This window comes from Dromiciops gliroides, chromosome 3 (genome assembly GCF_019393635.1).
Source record: "Dromiciops gliroides isolate mDroGli1 chromosome 3, mDroGli1.pri, whole genome shotgun sequence".
Lineage (NCBI taxonomy): Eukaryota > Metazoa > Chordata > Mammalia > Microbiotheria > Microbiotheriidae > Dromiciops > Dromiciops gliroides.
Window position 1 is genome coordinate 598,359,102 of NC_057863.1, and position 24,179 is coordinate 598,383,280.

Sequence of the window (24,179 nt, forward strand, 5' to 3'; positions counted from 1 at the left end):
TGGCCCACTGTGGACTGAACACCACTTATCTTGTCTGTCTGGGACCATGAAGGCAAGGAGTACCTGTAAAAGGTGCAGACCCCATAGGGAAAAGGCCAATGATGGAATGGGTGTCTATAGACTCAACTCTTTGCTGCTTGTCTGAAGCTTCTAACTGATGCTCTCTCTCCCCCTAAGGGTGTGCCAATTCCCCAGGGCTTTGGCTCTCACAATAATTAGTTCTTGGTCTGGTCAGTGCCTTCTATATGAGCTTTTCTAAAGAAGAGAGAAATGCAGGTGAAATTTAAATCCTCAGCCTTCTACTAGTATTCTGTAAATTTCCATTACTGGGTAGTAGAGCTACCTCTAGAAGCAGCTAGATGGCGCCATAGTGCATAGAGCACCGGGCTTGGAGTCAGGAATACTCATGTTCCTGAGTTCAAATGAGGCTTCAGACACAAGCTCTGTGATCTTGGTCAAGTCACTTAACCCTGTTTGCCTCAGTTTCCTCACCTGTAAAATGAGCTGGAGGAGGAGATGGCAAACCACCCCAGTATCCCCATCAAGAAAACCTCAAATGGAGTCATGAAGAGTCAGACACAACTGAAAATGACTGAACAACAACAACAATGATGACAAAAGATCTGCCTCTGGTCCTCCCCTCCTGGTGCCTATTCTCCCTCATATCTCCAGCACCTACCACAGTGCCTGGCATTGTGATCCATAAGTTAGCATTTCATAAATACTTGTTGGCTCACTGACTGACCTAGCACTTAGCACAGCAGACACACAATAAACGTGTATTGAATTAAATTGAATTGAAGATTTTCCCTTCACTTCTTTGATCCTTTGCAACATGTTCTTTTGTCCTTTCTTATCTCCTCAGATCCCCTTCTTTCCTACACTCACCTTTCAGTGATCTGGCTTCATTTCCACTGTCTGTGGCTTTGCTCTTTCCCCTTCAGCTCCATATATAGGACTGGGCTTAGCCAGTTTGATCTCTAATTACTTTGTCCTTCTAATGCCTTGGTAGGTTTTGTTTCTGAGCCCTGAGAATTATTTCCTTGAACAATAGCCAGTTTTCTTGGATTCCTCTGCCTCCTTCTCTCACTTCCTATCAGAGTGACCCAGCTCGATGCTCAAAGTGTAGTCAACTCTGTGGATTTTCTTAATTTTGCTTAAATAGCTTTTCCTTTCCCTCGGGATCTGGAATCATAGCCTTTTGTGGTTGCATCTTCCAAGGTTTCTATCTCTCTGCATGGCCTTGAGAATGAGCTGATTTGACTTTGAGCCCATTGACAGATGTTTTAACCTTCAGGACAAGGGATAGGTGATATGCTAGATGAAAGAGTCAGGGCCCCAAAAGATCTCAATGGCCCATCACTTTGGGTTGAATCTGATCAAATGACACTTAATAGGTATAAATGGGAGAAGCTTTAGCTTCCATGCTGGCAGCATAGCAGGAGGCAAGATCATTAAGGGACATCTGAGGCTATGAAGAGGTAGAGTTTACAGAAAGTGTCAAAATAGTTCAATGAAGACTGGATGGCACGGCATCTTTCCTAAGAGGGACCTATGCTTGTTTTTCTGTATGACCTTGGCAACAAAATCATTTAACCTCCCCTCAGTTTCCTCTTCTGTAAAATGAAGGTTTAGATTACATGACCTTCTACCCATAGATCTCTGATCCTTCAACACCACCTCCTGTCCAAGACTCCCTTCCAGTATCAAGAGTTCAATTCCAGAGTTACTTGAGTAGGGTACACCACATACCAAGGTCTAAAGCTTCCAAAACATAACAGAATTGACCAGTGAGATCCTTGTGGTGAATGGGTCAGTGAAACAACCTTGAAGAAGAGTTCATGGAAGCCCCTGGGGTATGACTTCTGTAAAGTCAGACCTTCCTCCCTCCTAGATGGAGAAATTACAGAAACAATATAAAGTGCCAGAACCAGCATCATACTTTTCTTACCAAGACTTGGAAGGTAGAAAGAGGGTAAAGGGAATAACTACAGTGGCCCTTGGCCAAGCTCAGCCCTCTGAGATGAGGGCAGGAAGGAAGACTGTTGGAAGGAAACAATGGGACTCAGATTGCTGGGCAATGAGCTACTGAAAAGGGTCATAAAGACCTTTACTGTACTTATAGGAACCACTTGACCAGGCGGAGGCAGTGGGCCAGTGGAGGTCCAGTGTGGCAAGGAAAGAGAGACCTCTGCTGGCCTTAACCATTCTTCATTCCCCTTTCCCCACCCCTCATGTCTTCAACATTATTAGGAAGGGAATCTCCCCGAAAGGGGGTTGCCATGGAGGTTTCCAATTACAATAGACAATAAATGTATTCCAACAGGGATTTATAAGGCACAGGACCCTAACACAAGGTCATGCACAAAGTAGCTGAATGGCTGTGTGATTCTGATGGGGTTCTTTCCCTCTCTGTGCATTGGTTCCCAAGTCTGTAACATGAAGCAGATGGTGCATATGGTGTCTGAGTTCCTCTCACCATTCCTGGTATTCTATGAACCTTTGTTCTCATCTACTTTACGTTTTCCAAATTAATCAATAAGAAGATTAAAAAGAGAGAGAGAGAGAAGAAAATTGAGGGCAGAGTAAGAGGTTAATTAAGGTAGGAAAGAAAGGAAAAGGAGAGAAAGAATAGAAAGGAAGAAAGGGAGGACGGGTTGGCTAACCTTCTCCCCATAAATCCAGAGATAGGGCAAACTTACAGAAAATACCATCATTTTTAGGGAAAACAGAACAGGCCATCACTCATTTCAAAAGGGTTCAGAGTTTGGTGTTTCTCCCTCCCAAAAACATCACCAAGTACCTTTGGGATTATAGTTCAGAGCAAGCCCCAAGACAACTCAAATTATTGGTTGCAAGGCAGAGCAGAACCTTGCACCCAGTCCCAACTCCACACTGGTGAAAAGATGAGGAGAGGGATTAGAGGTCAAGGGTTTTGGGCACCTGGATGAAGATGACTCCAGGTTAGGCCAAGGAGCACAGGCCAAGTTCTCTGCCTCAGGTTCTAGTCCTAACTGTGGCTGATTTAATATGTGAGAATGTGGGCATCACCACACTTGCAGAAAATGGGTGAAACCTGGCATTCCCCTGACTTTGAGCACAGGGGAACAAGGAACAAGAACAAGGAAGGGAACAAAGTTCAGTATGAGTCAGAGGGTGACATGGCAGCCCCTGAAGCCAGTATAATCTTAGCTGGCAATTAAAAGGGGCATAATCCAAACATGACTCACCATATAGACGGTCATGTATGCCAGCCCATCCTGAGAGCGACAATCTTCCAAAGATGCTGAACGTGCCTGCCATAGGCCAGCTGCCCAAAAAAGCTAATCATGAGTTAAAAAAGGCTATCTGTGAGCTCGGTCACCTAAACCCTATCCAAGGAGCACCCCAAAAACCTACAATGTCATATTCACAGTGAAACCTGGCTGGTAATCACAATAGAAGCAAGTGGGTTTTTTTCATATGTAAACATGAACAATCTAGCATCAAAACACCCTTCTGATACAGATTCACCACTGTAGATTTGAGAGTTCACTGTGTGGGGACAGGAAGGCTCATGAAACACCTGGGAATAATAATGGAAGTTTTGACACACTAATCCATCGCCTTGGGACAGGACAGGATTACATCTGTTCTTCAATCCTACCTAGATATATAAGGTAGTGGAATATGGATGCTGATTGGACCATACTATTTCTTTTGTTTTTGGTGCTGTTGTTTTTCTTTTTTGAGGCTTTTCCTTTTTGCTCTGATTCTTCTCGTATAACATGACTAATGCAGAAATATGTTTAATGTTATTATATATATATATATATATATATATATATATATATATATATATATATATATATATATATATATATATATATATAAAAACCTATATCAGATTACCTACTGTCTAGGGGAGGGGGGAGGGGAGGGAGGGAGAAAAATTTGAAATTGGAAATCTTATCTAAACAAATGTTAAAAACTAAAATAAGTAAATAAAATTTTTTAAAAAGATATATAAGGTAGACATTGGACTCTGTCTTCACCTTTTAGAGGTGTGGTGGTAATGTCTACCACAAACTTAGAGAGCATTTGATGCTATATTTTGGCAATCAATCACCTTCCCAGCCTCTAAAATTATCTCAGTGAAGCCAGGGCACCATTCAACTGTGGGCAACATAGACTCTGTGGCTTCTCAGTTTCCCTGAGGGAATTGATGGAATAATCCCTTTTGAGTGGCCATGTCATATGCCCTGCAAGCACACTTCATTCTAAGCTGACTGAGCTGCTCACTATTTCCTGTACATGACGCTCTACCTCTTGGACAAGTCACTTCACCTGTTTGCCTCAGTTTTCTCATCTGTAAAATTGGGATGTTAATAGCACTTACTTTTCAGAGTCAATATGTGTATAAAATGAGATGTTTATAAAATGCTTTATAAACCTTAAAGCCCTGTAGAAATGCTAGCTATTATGTGTTATGTTATATGTTGTATGTTATTAGTTATGTTATATTATATTGTATCATATCATACCTTCCAGGGTTCTTGTGAGGATCAAATGAGATAACATTTGTAAAGTTCTTAGCACAGTGCCTGACACATGGCATGTGCTATATAAACACTTATTGCTTCCTTCTTCCTATCATTGTCTTCATATGCTCAGCATCTAACATAGAACCTGTCACATAACACGAGACACTTAATGCATGTTTGTTCAGTTGAAATGGCCATGGAGCTCAAGAAGGCCCTGTAATGTTCTGGAGACACAATTAAATCAAGACGATGCCTCACTTGATTCTGGCACTCAAGGATGACTGAACAAAGCTCTCTGGTTACAAGCAGCATTTGGGATTCTCCCACCTGGCTTCTTTGGATGGAGATCAACTTCCCGTTCAACAATCCCAGGTTCATCCAATCAGGAGCCCTGTTGGTGACATAAGGGCTTGTGGCATTCCATCCATAGTGATACAGGGTCCCTTAGTGAACTAAGCATGTTACTATACCATTTTATTTTCTTTTTTTGCTTTTTTCCCTTTTTTGTGGGGCAATGGGGGTTAAGTGACTTGCCCAGGGTTACACAGCTAGGAAGTGTCAAGTGTCTAAGGCCGGATTTGAACTCAGGTCCTCCTGAATCCAGGGCCAGTGATTTATTCACTGTGCCACCAAGCTGCCTCTACTATACCATTTTCTATCAAGGAAAAACAAAGGTATGTCAACAGGTAAATAGGACATCAACCCATAAGTCAGTCAACTGGCATTTATTAAGTACCTAATATGTGCCAAGCACTACATAAATCACTGATTCATTTTCAGAATAATTCACCAACATGCATCATGCCCTAAGCTTACCTAACTGGGTCGGGTGGGGGGATAGCAGAAAGTACACATTTACCCAATGTGCTATGTGAAGGATACTAGCTCACCCAAACCTCTTCCCATCCAACCCCCATTCCATTTATCTCCAGATCCTTCTGTCCTTTCTGGGCAAGAACACAACTATGTACTCTCAATGCCAAAAAAATTTTTTAATTAGCCTTAAGAAACAAAGAGTGTAATAGCTGACATATCTAAGACACTTTATGGTTTATAAAGCACTTTGCATACATTCATTTGATCCTCAGAATCACCCTATGAGGTTGGCACTACTTTCATACCCATTTCGCAGATGATAAAACAAATTATCTCGATCCATACTGTTTGCAAAGTAACCCTACTTGCAATGATCCCATGAGGGAGAGTGATCAACCAAAGGAATGACTGACTAATGGCATAATTTCTAGTACCAGGGGCAGGCTGTCTAGGGAGACATTTGGGGGTAAAGGGATCTCCACTTACAGGAAAGCTTAAATGCATTCTTGCTCTCGACACTTTTCCTTCTCTAATCAGTATCTGCAAATGTAAACCACACAGCTGAGCCTACCCCCTTCCCCAAGCAAGCTCACCACAGTGAGTGGTATTCCCAGCATGTGCCAAATGGATTTCATTGTCTTTCCAATGACCAGGCCACTTGAGGCAGCATGGTGAAGGACTCTGCCCTGGGAGTCGGGTAGCCTGGGCTCCAGACCCGCTCCTAACTCACTCCCTGACCTTGAGAAAGTCACTACCTTTCTCTCAGACTCGGAGTCTCTTCTGAGAGTCAGGTCGGATGCAATGGTCTCTAAGGTTCCTTCCAGCTCTGTGATATAAACCTAAGACCCTCCTTCCACCCCGTCCTGTAATCTTGTCTCCTTGTGCCCCAGTTTCATCATCTATGAAATGGAGATTGGCCCAATTAGTGAAGGTGGACATCGGCACAGGTGAACATGAGACAACGAAAGGTCTGACACTGCCAAAAAATGAGAGTGCTTTCCAGCCTTTTCAGGATCCTTCTCAGGTGTTCCAAGGAATAGAAGAAAAATCTGAGGCTAGAAACTGTGAGATCTAGCTGGTACAGCCCCCGCCCCCACCCCCACCCCCTGAACACACAGACCCCTGGATGTCAGGAAGCCCATATAAGCCAGCCAGGGGGTCAGGGAAGCCTCAGACAGCAACAACCACCCATTTTGCAACAAAACAGGAAACCAGTTTACCAGCCCCTGAAATAGAACAGACAAAAGCCTAGACTCCGAGGCTGGGAGACTAGGGCAGCTCCCACTTTTCACATCATTTCCTGAAGGCTAGGATGGCTAAGTTTATTACTCTGATGCCCCCTCCCCCCAACTTTCAAGCCCCCACCCCAAGAGCAAGAAAGCACCTCATTTTTTCTGGTTCTGTGTTCAGTCATTCCATCCCTATTTCCTCTTTCCAGTCAAAACATCTTTCCCTTAGCCACGTGCCCAGCAGTTCAGTGTTATCTACAACAGAGGGCAGCAAGAGAGCTTCGAATCATAGATGCACCAAACTGAAGGGAGCCTCGGAGAGCATCGAGTCCCTTTCCAACCTGGTCCAGAATCCCCCCCTGCAGCAGCCTGTAAAAGTGGTGAGCCAGTCTGGGCTGGGAAGCTGGAAAAGCTCCAAAGATCAGGAATACAATATGCCTGCTCCAGCCCTAGCCCGTTCTGTTTGCTGGGGAGTCCTTCCCAGTGTTGAGCTGAAATCTGCCTTCCCCCCCTCCACTTCCAGTGATCTCTGCTCACTGCTCCCAGGTTTACCCTCTAGTTTCAGGCAGAGCACATGGAATGCCTCTTGCACATGAAAGCCCTTCAGGATTCCTGTGAGTCTTCTCCAGGCTATACATTTCTTCCAAGCAATCTTTATTGGGTCCCTCTCTATCTTGGTCACCCTCTTCTGGATCTAATCCAAATTGTCATTGCCCTTCCTAAAATGCGGTACCCAGAGTTAAACACCACCCTCCAGGTGTGGTCTGATCAGGGCAGAGTGCAACTCCTACCTCCCCTATTCTGGAGGAAAGACTTCTATTAACACAGCCTAAGATCATGCTCCCTTTTTTTTCTTAGCTGTGATGTGATTGTGTTGATGTCACACAGTCACTCTGCCGACTGCAAACTTATAGTTCACTAAGATCTCCAGGTTTTTGTTATGTTGTATTTTTTTCACACGGATTGGATTTTCTCCTCAAAGCATACACAGAAAAAAATGAAGCAGGCCAAGCATGTCTTCAGTGTGCCTTGGTTGGATCTATCCTGCTACCGCATATCCTCACTACCAAGTGAGGATTGGCCCAGCTATGCTCCATCCCCACAAAGACATCCTGTATCTCTCTCCCTATTCCCCCAGCAGAACATAGTAGGTCTGTGTCCTGCTCCATCAGGTCTGACTGACCAGATAAGCATATTTTGAGCTGAGGTATTAACACGTCTTCCAGGCAACATAAAAAATACCAGAATCAACTCTTGGTGGGGTGGGGAGAATTTGTTCAATGCCTTAGTCCACAGGTTTCTCTGTATGAGGATCGTCACCTAATAGTAATTATGGGATTAGCATCCATGGAGTGAGAAAATACATGTTTACAAAAAGCTACCATGGATCCTGCAATGCTTTTAAACGAATTTGTATTAATGATAAGAGAAACTATATATATTATTTATATCTATTATATATTCATGTATATATAAGTTTAATATATGTATATATTATATATTCATATGATTATATGTAATATAGGTTTTATAATTTAGAAATAATATACAATATTATTATGATATAAATATATTTATATCAATTATATAGAATATATATCATGTATTTATATACATGATATATATTCATGTATATATTTGTTTCATATGTGTATATATCCCTTATTTATATTCATATGTTTATAGCCATTTTACATCATATGTATAATATATAATAATATGTGTCTAATATATAACCTATTATTGTAGTTTTCTTTGTTATATTTTTATTATATATTGTATTATATTATTAAATATATGGTATATAACATCATTTATAATTTATATAATATATTATATTATCTATCAATATATATCCCTTATATATTCATGTATATTGTTTCATATGTATGTATATATTTTTATATATATATATACACACACACATTTGGAAAATCCATTATTCACCTTGTACCTTCAATTGAAGTTAAAGAAAGGTCCAATTAGCAATGCTTCTGTAACCCTCAGCAATAACTCCAAGGCCTCTATAAGCCCCCAGGTTAGGGACTTCTGCTTTAATTCAAAACAATGACATCTGGGGAATTTCTAGACATCTAGGTAAGAGGGAAAGAGGGAAATTGGGGAGAAGGGGGTTGGAGCTTTCATTAGTCCTAAAATCACCCCACAAATTCAAATCAAAGAAACAAACATTAATTTATTAAGCACCTACTATGTGCAGGGCACTGTGATCAGGCCTTCTTGAGAATAAGATGCTGAGGGTGTAAAGAAACCAGGAGAGGGCAGTGTCCCAAAGACCCAGGGAGGGGGAGCAGGTGGTCAACAGCATCCAATATTACAGAAAGGTCAGGAAGGATGAGGGCCGAGGAAAGGTCAGCAGATCCAGCAACTGAGAAATCCGTGGTAACCTTTTCCGCTGAGTGATGAGGCTGGAAGCCAGGCTGAAAAGGGTTGAACAAATGAGTGGGAGGTGAGAAAGTGGAGGTAATGGGAGCAGTCAATTTTTTTAAAGTCTCAATAACCGATAACCAGCCTGTGTGGGAGAGGGATTAACCTTTCTTTGCTTGGCCCTGGGGGGAGGGGGAGGGGCAGAACTAGGAACGATGGGTAGAATTTATATTGAGACAGATCCGAGCTGGATGTAAAGGAAACCTCCTGAAAAATCATCAACACCCCCCCCCCCGCAGTGGAATGGGGTGTCTGGGAGGTTCCCTATCAGGACAGGCTTTTAGGCAGAAGCTTGGGTAAGCACTTCTTGGGGACGTAAAAGAGATTCCAAGAATAATCTACTACAAGGAGGTGTTCATATATTAGTACAATTGATTCCCATAACAACCTTACGGCGATAAGCGCTTATTGCAATCACCATTTCATAGGCAGGCAAACTGAGGCTCAAAGAGGTTAAAGATCACCCCACTCCCCAAATCAAATACCAAGGAAACCACATTTGAACCAAGTTCTTCCATACTGCTGGTCTAGTGTTGTATGCAGAATGCCACACTGGTTTTCATATACAAATGCTTTAGACAAGATGCTTCTGGACTCTCTTTGGACTATGAGATCCCATGACACTATTGGATTCTATCAACAAGGGGGAGGGGAAGGATTATTATCCCCATTTTACAGGTAGGGCAATTGAGGGCTCCTAGAGAAGAATGACTTGCTCACAAGCTCATGAACAGTGAGTGGCAGGGCTGAGCCTTGAGCCCAGGGCCCCCGATTCTTTGTCTGGTCATCCCTTCTGTGCTTCACATTGCTTGGAGGCTTTCAGAGCACAAAATGGAACTAGAAGCAGGTTCTGGAAAAAGCCGGCTAAAGATAGAGAAACAAACTTTGCAGGGCCAGATGTATGGGTGTGCTATGAAAACATTTTCCCAAGGAGTTCTTCAAACAACAAACTAAAATAAACCAGATGTCACCACTGTACTGACTAGCCTAAAAACCCTGGCCAGGGAGACAAGCAGCCTTGGGTTTGATTCCTGGCTTTTCTTTCCACTAACTTCCTGTGTGACCGAGGGCACTTTGAACCACTCTGGCCCGAGCATGTTATGCTTCGTGTTACAGGGAACTGGGGACTTGTCTTCTCTCCTTCTGTAAAAAGAGGGGCTTGAGCTAGGTGAAGGGGGCAGAAAGAATGGATTGGGAGCCAGAGGGTGTTTGGGTTTCAATCATTGCTCTGAGGCTCAATTCATTTCTATCTTCTCTGGGCTGACCAGGGATCTCAGACATCATCCCATCCAAGCCCATACATAAGCAGGAAACCCAATAACCTCTGGTGGTAGGGAACTCACTACTTCTAGAGGTAGCCCATTCCATCGTTAGATAGCTCTGAGGCTTAGACAGTTTTTCCTTTTATTGAGAAGAAATCTGCCTCTCAGCCACTTTCTCCAAATTGTTCTGGGTTTCCTTGGCCCATCTGGGGCCCAAGATTTCAAAAATCTAAAAGAATAGCGAGAAGCTAACAGGCATCTGGGGAATACTGAGACCCCCCCATAACACTTCTGTCATACCTCTCTCCCACACTTACGGACCAGAATCATCTGTATTTGTCTCACTCTCCCTGGGAGATTCTAAGAGTAGAGACAGTCTTATCTAAACTTTGAGTCTCTCCTAACACCCAGCAGAGTTTGTTGAATTTAACTGACACAGTGTTAACACAGAAGAAAAGGTCAATGGACCAGGAGTTCCTACTTATTTTGTATATATCCTCTATTTATTTATCTGTGTAATTGTTGCCTAGAATGTAAACTCCTTGAGGGTGGGGACTGGTTTATTTTTGTACTTGGATCCCAAGCATTTAGCAGAGTGCCTGAAGCATGGTAAGTGCTTAAAATATGCTTGTTGATTGATTGATTAATTGACTGGAGTTAGAATTTCAGTTCCATCCCTTTACACATGTAATTGTTGTTCAGTCATTTCCAGTCATGTCTGACTCTTCATCACCCCATCTTGGCAAAGATACTGGAGAGGTTTGCCATTTCCTTCTCCAGTTCATCTTATAGATGAGGAAACTGAGGTAAACAGGGTAAAGTGATTTGCCCAAGGTCACACAACTTGTAAGGGTCTGAAGCCAGATTTGAACTCAGGAAGAGAGTCTCCATGACTCCAGGCCTGGTGCTTTATCTACTGTGCCACCTAGCTGCCTCTGTCTGACATGTGACTGACCTTTAAATCTTCCTTATTTAAGGAGTGCTTGGAAGACCTCAGTCGCAATCCCTTAAGTGCCCACCTTAGCGCTTCATTCTTTTAGGCACTGCCTACTTTCCCACACTCTAACAAAATGAACATCTCTCTTTCGTTCCCCCTCAGGAGGCATAGAATATCCCATGAGCCCTTAGTGAGAGCGAATTATCAGAACTCTCCTTTCAACTGAAGGGTCCTTTGGCAGGATGAGAACATCCAGGACATCTGGACCAATCTCATAGTCCTCCATATCCCCCACGCCTGCAAAAAAGTAGGTCCTTGGGAAATATGTTTTGAATGAATGGTTCAGGAGGATGTTAAAGGGAAGATGGAGACCCTAAAGACAAGCCTGGACAGCAATAAATTTAACAGGTTCCATTCCCACAGGCAGGGCTCTGGGTTCAAATACCAGCTCTGACACTTACTAATTGGGTGGCCAGAAGCAAGTCATTTAATCTCTCTGAGCCTAAGTTTCCCTCAGAGTAAAGGGGTAATAGTGTATGCACTACTTAAGTCACAGGAAGCCTTCAGGTATTATGGAAATGGTCCTGAGGGTGATGGGTACACTTGATTATTCCCCCATACTCCCTGCTGTTCTGTTATTCTTCAAGCCTCAGGCCCTCCAGCTCCCTCCCCAAATCCCAAAGCCCTTCACTGGTATAAGCACCCCAGGCTATGTTCCCATCGTGCTGCCAGCCATGTGTTTACCTTGGGTACCACACCTCCCTCCCTTGCCACTGATGCCCCCCCCCAAGACACACATGCTGTGCTTCTACATTTCTTGTTCTGGGAACAATCATCACATTAACAAGATCAGTCCTGGAGAGGCCAAGTCTATCAGTGACCCTATATCACTGTGACCTCCCAGTCCACATAGATCCCATCCTTGGCCACCACTCCCAAAGATGTGTTATTTCCCCCAATAGGATGGAAACCCTTTGAGAGTAGGGGCTCTCTTGCCTTTTGTATTTGTATCCCTAGTGCGTGGCATGGAGCTTGGCACACAGTATGTGCTCGATACATGTTTTTGCGTCATGCTTTCATATCATAATAAAGGAGGCTATTTGGAGTACTGGAGCAGCCCAGGCATAAACCAGGACTGCCACAGACCACCCTTCAACAGACTACAATGACATCACGATGGAAAAGATGAGAGGCACCATCCCTACAGGTAGCTGTGCCTCACACCTCTGTCCACCTCTTTCTCCATGAGTCCTCCTCTAAATCTCCTCAGAGTACCCACTGCCTCTCTTGCCATTCAGGCTGGTCTCTGTATCCACTAGTCCATGCCTACCCCAGGCATTCCTAAGTAACCCTCCCCCCCCCCCCCCAGTGCAAATAAGAACCATATCACTGTAAAGTAGTTGATAGCAAGTCAGTGCAACCTTGGGGCAGTTCTGAGCACTGACACATAGAAGACATTTGATCCAGGCCAAGTCACTCAGGGGCCCCAGGCAACTTTCTGGACTAGAAGTTACAGAACAAGTATGCATCTGAATGGGTGGAGGGAATATTCTGCCAAGATGAAATTAGAAGATTCGGTTCAAAGATTTAAAAAGAAAAAAAAGGAAAAAAAAACCTAAAGATTTAAAAAGAAAATAATTTACATTTATAGAGCAATTTAAGTTTTGCAAACTGCCTCATATGCATTTATCTCATTTGAGTCTCAAATACTCTGTGCAGTAAATATTAATGATATTACTGTTTCCATTTTATGGATAAGGAAACTGAGGCATATAAAGGTCAAACAACTTGACCCTAGTTAAACAGCTATTAAATGTCAGAGATGGGATTTGAATGATGGTCACCACTAAATCAAATGCTCTATCCATGCTGACTCAGAGTAATGATCATGATAATGGTGGCCAGTCATGGGCTTCCCAGATCAGTTGCTTTCTCAACCCACTTTTGTTCACTCTTTACCTCCCAGGCCCTCAGGATCTGAATCCCATATATAACTTGTTCCTCATGGCAAACCCTGGCTTGGGACTTTTCAAAGCCCATGAATAATTAAAAACAAAACAAAAGTCAAGGGATTATTCACTCCCAAAGAGAATCCTAAAGAGAAAAGTCAAAACAACATGCAATCTGATTGAAGAGCATCCCACATACCCCATAAATACTAGTCCAGTGTGTGCACCCATTACCCCAAATGGTGTGGGTCAAGTTTTATATCCCACTTCATTTGGCTTTGCCTTTCAAGGCTGGGAGCCAAACATAAACACTTTGGTGCCAGACATTCCCCTTGTGCCTCCCAACAACTCTCTCGGGCTCCCATGAGCAAATAAATGACTTTACTGATTAATTGGAGAAATGCACGAACATTCAAGCCTAGGCTAGCTGCAGTATAGAAACAGTAAGGATGGAGGAACCCACAGGACTGGGGGTTGACCAGTCAACCACCCTTCAGCTTCCTCATCTGTGACATGGGGATGATAACAGCTTGTAGCGCCAGTTTATGGGATTGTTGCGAGGCTCAAAAGAGATAATGGATGTTAAGAGATAGGGACTGAACCTTGGATTTCATTAGTACACGGAATGCCCTGAGTGAAGAAGCTCCCTCTACCGACACAGATAAATTCCTTATCTGCAACTTTCAGTCTCAGAGAGTTGTCTAGACCATTGATGGGTTAAAGAGCTTGCTCAAGATTACACAGTCATTATACATCAACCACAGCACTTCAGTCCAAGTCATTCTGACTTAGAGGGCAGCACTCTAGCCACACTGCCTCTCAATGAATATCAAGAACAACTTGTTTTTATTTTAAGGCTTATTTACTCATTTAGTTGAGTTTGCTATCACTTCCCATATTGAGAAAGGCAAGGCAGAGTGAAGAAAAGGACTGGGCTGGTAGTTCACTCCAGTCCTAAGGAGGTGTCTAAAACTCAAAAAGGTTAAGTGTTATTTGTCCAGGTTCAAGGAGCAAGTAAGAGCCAGAGTCAGAATTCCAAATCACTTTGGATTTTTACTCCATCCCCATGTCCATTATACCCTAAAACCCAATATCAGCCATATTTTATATCACCTTAGAATGTAAATTCCTGAAGGGTAGGGACCAATTTATTTTTATTTTTGTTTCTCCAATAACAACTTTGTGCTGAACTGCAGCATCTTCTCCTACCTCAGTTGTACCAACGATTCCAACACCTGTCAAAGCCTTGGTTGGTTATTTCACTGAGGCAAATCACAACCCTTGTATAATGACAGAAAGTATCTTCAAAAGGAGCTGACAGTGAAAAATGTATCACACTGAAGCTAACCTCTTGTGGCCAGCCCTCTCTACACTTGGTGAGGCTGGTTCTCCAGACCACAGGCATTCAGTGCACCACAGGTTGGTATTCAAAGCCTTCCTAGCTTGGTAGGTGCTGCCCAAGTTTGCATTCCACTGACAGAGCCTTCAAGAACTTGTAGTCACCTCCCCACCATGAAGAGACAGAGCTTCATAGTACCCCCATGAGGAAGGGAGTACAATTATCCTTACTCCCATTTTATGGATGAGGAAACTGAAGCTCACAGAGATTAAGTGAGTTTGTGGTCACATACTTCCACAATTTCTTTTGCATGGGTTCCCTTCTTTCCATTCATGGAGCCACCACCCAAGTTCAGACTCTCATCACCTCTTGCCTATTGCAAGTGTTCTGATTCATCTTTTTGCCTCAAGTCTCTCTCCAGTCTGGCCCATCATATGCATAGCTTTCAAAGATATCTTCCTAAAATGCAGACTTAAGAATGTTACTCCCTTCCTCAATAAACTCCAGAGGCTCCCTATTACCTCCAACATCAAAAAGAAACTTCTCTGTTTGGCATTCAAAGCCCTTCGCAACCTGGCCTCAACCTATTATTTTTAGTTATTATGCCTTTCTTCCCTTTAAGCACACTATGGTCCAGCCAAACTCTCTTACCTCTCCTTACTCACACAAAGCCCTCCATCTTTTTCTTTATGTATCTTTTCTGTCTGTCTCTCCCATGCCTGGAATGTATTCTCTCTTCACTTCTACCTCTTAGAATCGCTAGTTTCCTCTAAGGCTCAGTTCAAGCACCACCTTCTACATTCAGGTCTTCCTGATCCTTCCCCAGCAGCTACTACTGTTCTTCCCCTTATAATCACATATATGTGTAAATGTGTATATATAGAATATACCCATATATGTATATATATGTTTATATGTGTATATGAATATGTATCTATCTATCTATCTATCTATCTATCTATCTATCTATCTATCTATCTATCTATCTATAGGCTATCATCCTTAGATAGATCATAAGCCCCAGAAGGACAAGCACTGATTCATTTTTGGTTTTGTATCCACAATTAGGTGGCTCAGTGGATAGAGTACTGGGCCTGGAGTCAGGAAGAACTGAGTTCAAATCCAGTCTCAGATACCTACTAGCTGTGTGACCCTGGGCAAGTCATTTAACTCTGTTTGCCTCAGTTTCTTATCAGTAAAAATGAGCTGGAGAAGGAAATGACAAATCACTCTAGTATCTTTGCCAAGAAAACCCCAAAATGGGGTCATGAAGGGTCAGACAAGACTGAGACAACTGAACAACCACAATAACTACCTGTTAAATAACTGATTGATGGATAATAAGTGCAGGAGCCAGTATACAAACCCAGGTCCCTTGGCCTCAAATCCGGTGCCCCTTCTAGTACGCCATACTGCCTCTTATAACTAACCCACTGCCCATGCTAGATTATGAATCATCATAAAGTTGAACTGGCTAATATGGGCCAGAGGTCAATTTGAATGAGGGGCAAAAACCTTCCAACATCTCAATTCTCCAACAACCCCTAAAACTAATCAACTCAACAGGACATACTCATCATGGCCCTTGCCTAGAGAACTCCAGGACAACATGGTAACCATCACAGCAGCTCGACACCTTGGGAACAGGGTCCTCTAACAGGGATATAGGCAGCCTAAGTCCCTCTACAACTCTTCTAATACTGAAGGGAGTTGTATTGTGTTCCTGAACTGCCAGGTGCACCTTCAGGAGACAGGCCCCATAGCTGAGGTCCTTTAAAGAAAGAGGCACTAACCCTTTAAACCTCCAAGTCCCTGACAACAGGATGGGGAGAAAGAAACTATCCTCCTGGCTCAACTCCAGTGGGAGCTCTCCATGGTACTGACCTTGGTACTTGACTCTTGGCTTAGATTCTACCCCCTTTCTCAAATCTCTAATAACTAGTACTTTACAGTATCACAGGATGCTATGAGGAAAACATTTCCTAACTGAAAAGGACCCTGGAGATCATCTAGCCCATCCCTCCTTATTCTACAAAGCGAATTCACTTGGCTAAAGTCAAACAGCTAGTAAATGATTGAGCTGAGGGATAGAAAGCAAAGTTCTTTGACTACAGATACCACATCATGTTGTCTCATTTTTCTAATCCTTCTGTTTTATTCCTCAGGTCCTCTTCTCTATATAATCCCAGAAGCCTTAGGTCATCTAAATGCCACCAACAGTTCCAGGATCCACATCTTTTCTGATGAAGGAAAGGGGGTGGGAGATAAGCATGGCACCTCCCATCTTCCTTATAGGTTTCATCCATCTGTCCATTTGATAGGCATTTTACATGCCTACCATGTTCAACACACTGTGCTAGGTGCTAGGCATACCAAGACAAAAAGAGCACGTGGCACCATAAGGAAAAACCTCCCAGCAATTAGAACTAACCAAAAGTAATATGCTACCTAGGGAAGTACTGAATTTCTCCCAAGTCTTCAAACAGAGGCTAGATGTCCACTTGTCAGGGATGCTACAGAGAGGATCTTATGGTCAGGTAAGAATGGAATGAGATGATTTGCTAGGGCCATTCCAATTCTGATTCACAGAGTCACAAGCTCTCTCAGTTGTGAGGCTCTTCAGAGGACAAATGTTCAAACTCAAAAATAAACAAGAATCCCAATGCACTGAGCATAAAACAGAGATGAAAATTTAATTGTGAAGCTGCCAGCAGTTTGGCCCTGAAGAGCCCCATTGAATGATCCAGGAACTTGTGTCACGCCACAGGCTCCCAAATGACTACAAGCTTTCTGTTCCCTATTTATTAATATTATTAATGATTATTTATATTATTAATAATAATAGCTAACATTTATATGGTGGCTTAATATTTGCAAAGTATACTACATACATTTGATCCTCACAGCAACCCTGTGAGGTAGGTAGGTGGTATTATTATCTCTATTTTACATATGAGAAAACTAAGACAGAGGTTAAGATACTTGCTCAGGGTCACACAGCTAATAAGTATGTGAGACAGTATTTGAACTCCAGTCTTCTTGACTACTGGGTCAACTCTCTATCCACTTTGCTATGCTAGGTATTAATATTCAAACCTGCTAAGGCATTTAGAGTCTTATGGAATGTGGAACAAAACTGTTCACACAGGATTAAAGGCTCCCATGAGGTTCCTGGTTTCTCTTTGTAGTTGTTGTTGTTTAGTCACCTCTAACTCCTCATGACCATGCGGTCCATGAAGTTTTCTTGGCAAAGATACTGGAGTGGTTTGCCATTTCTTTCTCTGGTGGATTAAGGCAAACAGAGGTTAGGTGACTTGCCTAGGGTCACACAGCTACTGAGTGAGTGAGGCCACATTTGAACTCGGGTCTTCCTGAATGCTCTATCCACTAAGCCACCTAGCTGCTTCCTTCTGGTTTTTCTAACTCTCCATAATCACATCCTAGCATCCTCAAGAGAGTGCCAGAGTAAATAATTCTATTTTAATTATGTCCTTTTTTAAAAGAGAGAGACAGAGAGACAGAGGTGGGAGAGAAAGACAGGGAAGGGGGAGAGATAGAGACATAGAAAAACAAATGGGTGAGAGGGAGAGAGGGAGGGAGGAAAAATGGGAGAAAGAGAGAGGGTGAGGGGGAAAGAGAGAGAGAAATTATTTGGGGGTGAGGGGAGAGAAAAACCTATTTCTGATCTTGAAATGAGCAGACATGCTCCTCATGTACTTAGAATAGTCAGTGAACCAAGTATGACAATGAAAAATCTGAATCAAAGGGAATATTTTCTTTTTTAATGGACATTCTGTTTTCTAGATTTAATGTGATGGTGGGGATGGATCCATAGATTATATGGGAGTATAAGATTTATAAAGCACTTTACATAGATTTGTGCATTTGTGCCTCACAATAACCCAGAAGTAGGTTCTACAGACTTTATAATCCCTATTTTATAGATGAGGAGACTGAGGATCAGAAAGAAGTTGTGGCTTGCAAAGGTGAATATTATTATACACACATACACCAAATAAATACAGCTTTGTGGTGTCTAAGGATCTTTGACCTCTGTCCTGGTTTCAAGCTGTCTCTCTCTCTCTCTGTCTCTGTCTCTCTTACCAAAAGCACATCAAGACTGAGCCAGTAACACACACACACACACACACACACACACACACACACAGAGTCACCTTCCAAAAAGAAAAACCTGACACAGCTATAGTGGAGTTGACAGAGCACTTGAATTAGGAACCAGATGACCTTGGGCAAACAATTTCACCTCTCTGAGCCTCAGTTGCTTTGTCTGTAGAGTGGGAATAAAAATACACAAAGTCCACGGTAGGGTGGTTGTAAGGATCAAATGAGAAAACATATGGAAAGTACATTCTAAACTAGGAAATCTTACAGAAAGAAAGGTCAGTCATGATTATTCAAATGAGCACAAACCATCATTTCCCAGTGTTTCTCCTTGCTGGGTAATGTTGGTGTAGGTACATCAATCATTGAATCACAGGTCTAGGACCAGAGTTGATGCTAGAGATCATCTAGGTCAACCCTCCCTTCCAGGGTCCCAGGAGGTCACCTGATGTGCCCAAAGGCACAGAGAAAGGAAGCAGCAGATCTTGAACTCCCGTCCCATGATTCCAAGTTCAGTGATCATTCCAGTGCATGATGCTTTCTCACATCGAATCTCAGAGGTAGAAAGGTACCTGGGAGGAGTTGTAGACAAGCCCCTCCACCCCTCCGCTTCTAGTGGTTGAGCCCCTTTTACTACAAAGGAAAAAGCTATAGAACCATCTTCTCCCTGTTGTCAGCCAGGCCTTCCTTCCACCTATGCCAAGAGCAATAAAAGGATGAATGTGGGGGCAGCTAGGTTGACCCTGGATTCAGGAGGATCAAGTTCATATCTGGCCTCAGATACACTAGCTGTGTGACCCTGAGCAAGTCACCTAACCTTGAATTCCTCAAAACAAACAAACAAACAAACAAACTCAAAAGGATGAATGTGACCTCAGGCCATTTGACTTAATAGTGATCAAGGCTCCTAAGGTTTACGAAGCACTTCTCTTGCAACAAGTTTAGTAGGTGATACAAATATGCTCACAAGATTTAGAGGTGGAAGGGAATTTAGAATTCATCTTTTTTTTATCAATTTTGCTTTGAAACTATTGGAACTATGCCTTTACTTCTGATTTTAAATGAACAAAATGTATTAACTTATTTTAATAAATTAATACGTTTCTTCATTTCCCCTCTAGCAAACACTACTATTCCCTTATTTCAACGAAGATGGATTTCTCTCTTTTTGGACAACTTTTTCTAAATGGTACATCTCAGTTCAACCAGATTGTTTTACAAAGCTGGAAACTGAGGCCAGAAAAGTGGCAGTGACTTGTCCAAGTTGAGCTGGGAATTGAGGTCAGGTCCTCTGACTCAAAATCCCAGACTCCATCTACAACACCATACAGAGGGGTGACTGTGTCATGGAACTGGGAAGCATCTGAGCCAGCACTTGACTCCAGATCTCCAGTTCTTAGTAGAGTGCTTGTTCTATTAAGAAACACACACAGCCTGTTGGGCAGCTAGGTGGTGCAGTGGATAAAGCACCAGCCCTGGATTCAGGAGGGCCTGAGTTCAAATCTGACCTCAGACACTTGACACTCACTAGCTGTATGACCCTGGGCAAGTCACTTAACCCTCATTGCCCTGCAAAAAACAAAAAACCAAAAAAGAAAAGACAAGAAAAAGAAACATAGCCTGTTGTCACAAGAACATTCAACACCAAAACTGGCCCAGGTCAGGAAGCACAGCACCTTGGTATCTCAGACGGAAGGGACCTGAAAGGCAGCCTAGCCCAACCCTTTCATTTTGTTATTAATGAGAAAATTGAAAGCCATGAAAGTGGTGACACAGGTAGTAAATGGCAGAGCTGGGATGGGAACTCAGACCCTTTGATTCCATTGTCTCCCACCAGACTCGTCAAACAGTCACACAGCACTCTTGAGTGCAGCCTGAGCCCGATTAGATGTAACTGGAAAACATTGAACACAAACATGGATGTTTGCATGTGGTTTTCTAAGTCAATACAGGCTGCAGGCATCCCTCCATATGTTTAGTGGCTCCCATTCTGAGTTTGACACTAGTGTTCTACAAAATACAAATGAAGGAGCTTTCTCTGTCATGGACCCCCTTTGCTGTTTTGTCTGGTGGATAATGAATGTTTGTGAAATCATAAAATAATATGCATGGGATTATAATTGCAATCAAGTATTCTGAAGTTGACTTGGAAAAATACTACAGAAATAAGTTCATCACCCCAGGTTCATACCCCTGAGCTGGCTAGACCATGTCCCACCCAACTTAGCTGTTCACATTCCTAAAATGCTCTAGGTTCCAGCAGGAGGATTCCACACAGATGTATTCAATTTAACAACAGCTGGGTGGTGAAGTGGATGGAGTACTGGCCCTGAAGTTGGAAGGACCTGAGTTCAAATCTCACCTCAGACACTTAGTAGTTGTGTGACCCAGGGCAAGTCACTTAACCCCAATTGCCTTAAATGTCTGGGGCCATCTCCAGTTGTTCTGATGTATATCTTGCTACTGGACCCAGATGGCTCTGGAGGAGAGAATGAGGTTGATGACGGTGCACAGCCCTCCCTCCCTTAAATCCCACTCAGTGCAAGTCATGACATCACCCCAATGTCATGGTCCCCTTTGAGAAGGAAGTACAAACAACAACAACAAACAATTCACTTCAACAAATGGTAAACAAATTCCTACAATGAGCAAGGTAATGCTTGCTTTGAGGATGTTTTGCTCTGGCAGATCTCAATACCCCAGTATCCTTAAGTACCTATGATTTCATTCATGTGAGTATTCCTCCCAAAGATGTTGGTCTCAACCCAATCATGCTTGCCTATCCTGTGGGACTCTTAGCCTCTTCCCATGCATTCACCACAGGAAGTGCATCCCAAGTTCAAGAGGGTCTTCTTTGCATTCTCAGGAGCCAATAGAATGTGTGGGCTGTCCATTAGTCATCCAGTCACGCATTCCTTTGTACCATTTCTCATTTGTATGTTCCATAGCCTGTTTATTGCCTACCATGCTCCTTTCAATTACCCTCTGGGTGACCCTGACATTGGTCATTTCTTCAGAAACTACAAAATTCAATACAATTCAATTCAATTCAGCAAGTACTAATTAAATGCCTACTATGTGCTAGGAAGTGAGGGGGCTAGGCATGGGAGATACAGGCACAGAGAAAGAACCAGACCTTGTCCTCAAGAAGCTTAGTATTTCTGAACTCAGGTTCATGCTACATCCCTGGAAAAATACGTGGGCCTTTGTTTCTGGGAAAAGCTTGGAGTTATTAAAAGCACTGGACAGCTTCCCATAGGCAATCCAGCCCACCCACACTCACCCTCCTCCTGTTTATTCTGAGCCTAGCTCATTGCCTATTTGCAGTCTCTGTCCCAAATGTATATACTGATGGATGAAAAACTAGCATGCCTACCCTCAGGGAGCTTGTGTTCTGCTGGCTTGCAGCAGAACAGTCAGTAGTATGGAAGGGTATGCTACTGACTATTGACATACCATGACGCCTGCAACGAAGGCTTCTCTTCACACAGAGAGACTGGCTTCCCCAAAACCTCACAAGCTTTGCAATAACATCAGTGGGGCTGCCATGCTTTTGGTCTTATTGAATAAGGCTAAACCTTTATTCAATAAGGGCAACAAATGCGGAAGAATATACTTCAGCTCCACATTAGAGTCAGTTAATTCAATTTCAGCTTTCCTGCAGGGCCCCACAATGTGCACACCATCCCTTGGATGTCATCCATCCTGCCTCATATCTCAAAAACAGCTGCTGGGGCCGAAGCACCAAACACTGGGGGTTGGGGGGGTTGTTTCTTTAGGCTCCTGGCCTTGGGAGTTCTTGGTATACAATCATCTTAGGGGAATACCAAAAGCATGGAAAGAGAGAAACAGACAGGGGATTTTCTTTGTGTTCCTAGCCCAGTGCCAGGCTTAGAAGAGGTGCTTAATAAGGGTTTATTGATTGATTGACTAGAGCTAGACATAATGACAGAAGCCCACATTTTTATGGGTCTTTGAAATTTATAAGGGCCCCCCATTAAGTGTTTAAGGTTTACAAAACACTTTCCTTACATTGCCAAATGCAAGTCTTCTCATCCCCATTTCAAAGATGAGGAAACTGAGGCTCAGAGATGGAGAATGGCTTGCCTGAGGGTCTTATCACTCTAAGACCAGTGTTCCTTCTATTTCACCAGACCTCTCTCCCACCAACTGCTTGAAGGAGGCAACCCAAGCATGGCTATTCCCACTTGAGAAGAAAAAAATTAAGGGCCAAAGAGGTGGGCAAAGTGACTAATCTGGGGTCACAGAAGTCATGTCAGACCCAGCATTTCTATGCAGGGCTTCTGGCTCTAAAAGTATATTACATTTCCTCTTAGGTCAGTCATTAACGTACGCTGAGCCTCAAGGAAAACTGGTTAGAACAATAATCCCACTGCTGTGCAATAAACCTGATATGGCTTATGTAATGTGAATGGCCAACTTTTCAGGGTCCATTTCTCAGAATTAAGAGTTGCCCTGAAATGTGAATAATAAGGTTGGAAGGTATCTCAGAGCATAGAGTGTCAGAGCTTAGAGGGGCCTCAGAAGCTAAAATGTCAGAGCTGGGAGGGTCCTTAGAACACAGAAGGTCAGAGCTAGAAGGGATCTTAGAACAGAATGTCAGAGTTGGGAAGAACCTTAGAACTCAGAATGTCAGAGCTGAGAGAGGCCTTAGAACACAGAATGTCAAAGCTAGGAGGAGCCTCAGAATCAAGAATATAAGAGATGAAAAGTGCCTTAGAACATAGGATGTCAGAGCTAGGAGGGCCCTTAGAACACAGGATGTCACAGCTGGAAGGGGCTTTAGAACAAAGAACCCCAGAGCTGGGAGGGAGTTTCAGAAAACATAATAGCTGGAAAGGTATTTTAGAACGTAGATGATCAGGGTTGGCAACATCCTTAAAACATGGCATGTAGGGCAGCTAGGTGGCACAGTGGATAGAGCACCGGCCCTGGAGTCAGGAGTACCTGAGTTCAAATCCGGCCTCAGACGCTTAACACTTACTAGCTGTGTGACCCTGGGCAAGTCACTTAACCCCAATTGCCTCACTAAAAACAAACAAAACAAAACAAAACAACATGGCAAGTTAGTGGAGGAAGGACCGCTAAACCTCCCATTTTCCAAGGTTGATTGCTAAGTAACGCAGAGAGAAAGCAACCTGCTCAGGGTCACAGAGCTGGGCAGTAAGAGAACCAGGATTAGAATCCAGACCTACTAGCTGGCTGATCTTGGGCACGTTGGTTGTACTCCATCCTAGAATTTAATGTCTATAAAAAAACTTTAGATGTATGTGTGCATGCATGGAGATATACATATATACATACACATATATCTATATCTATGAATATGGGGAGCCCTGGATTTGAATCTTTCCTCTATACAACAATCCTTGTAACTAGCATGATGCAAATGGGAGGAGTCAGAGACTCTGAGTTCAAAACCTGGTATCACCATTTAGTGCTTGATGATGTTGGGCAAGTTAGTTTTCCTCACTGGGCCTCAGTTTCTTTCTCTTTAAAGTGAAGGGATTGGAGGACAACTAGGTGGCACAGTGGA

General features: G+C 43.0%; 1 protein-coding gene across 1 annotated transcript in view; it reads right to left on the minus strand.

Annotated features, from left to right (window-relative positions):
- The window catches only part of HIVEP3 (HIVEP zinc finger 3), a 502,456-nt gene that overhangs the window by 342,063 nt on the left and 136,214 nt on the right, over positions 1-24,179 (minus strand). Inside the window, 1 exon segment of the mRNA XM_043993099.1 lies at positions 8,778-9,006. The gene's annotated coding sequence lies outside the window, so the exon portion shown is untranslated.